Raw genomic sequence first — 980 nt, 5'->3', positions numbered from 1 at the left:
GCGAGACTTAGCCCTTTTGCAACCTTAAACTAAGTGACCGTCGCTGAAAAAATAAAACGAATGAGTGCATCGATAAGTACGCGGTAACACTACTTTCAGACCATTTAAAAGCTTTAAGTAAAGGTTCATAAGTTGCAAGAAAGTAATGAAGTCAAATAGAAATTAATTTAGTTGAAGCGCACAATTCTTTTGTTTTGCGTTTCAGGTCGGCAGAACGGGCGAAACGGGTTTGGGACCCATTTGGCTTACTCGATTCAGAATCGACTCCACGTTGTTTTTCTCGAACGTGTGTAATTAGGCTTATTGACAGAGAAGCACATTTTAGGGAACAAATATGTAGGTTTAGATTTAACCATTTGCTCCCTATTTGAAATGTATCTACGTGATAAACTGTTTTGCGTGTGTTTGCATGGATGAACTTAAACTGGTATGGGTGTAAGGAAAACGCGACCGACACGTCTGTCACCGCCGATTGATTGCATTTTGAAGGAATATGACTGGATTACGGAAAAATATGTGGACTTACTGCAGAGCCAGGCAAAAGAGTAGACTTGCTCGCAAAACACGTGAAACAGCCGATGTTTGATAGCTGAAGGCGCACACCAAAACACACTACCGACAGATTCTCAAAAGTCGTCTGCTAACGATGCAAGGGGAGGGTACTCGTGTTTTTGTTTTGGTTCGCTAGCATCTGGTTATCTTGTAAGTTGAATGTTCGTTTTTTTCGACCTGCATTGCTTTCATAATGAAAGAAACTTTTGCTTATTGCATCTCATACATCAGATCAGTTCTGAGATTCATTTTTGCGTGCAACTGATATGGTTTTCTGAGCCGTGCAATACGATTTTAGAACTTCATACAAATGTGTCACATTGTTCGGCGCGAGGTCAAAGGTCGGGAGGAAAGTAGTCCTTTGCCCAAATCGGAATCTGCACTATCATATATTTTTTGGAGTCCATGATGTATTTATTGAGCTGTAA

This window comes from Littorina saxatilis, linkage group LG15 (genome assembly GCF_037325665.1).
Source record: "Littorina saxatilis isolate snail1 linkage group LG15, US_GU_Lsax_2.0, whole genome shotgun sequence".
NCBI lineage: Eukaryota > Metazoa > Mollusca > Gastropoda > Littorinimorpha > Littorinidae > Littorina > Littorina saxatilis.
The sequence above is the reverse complement of the archived record's forward strand: the minus strand, read 5'-3'. Positions refer to the sequence as shown.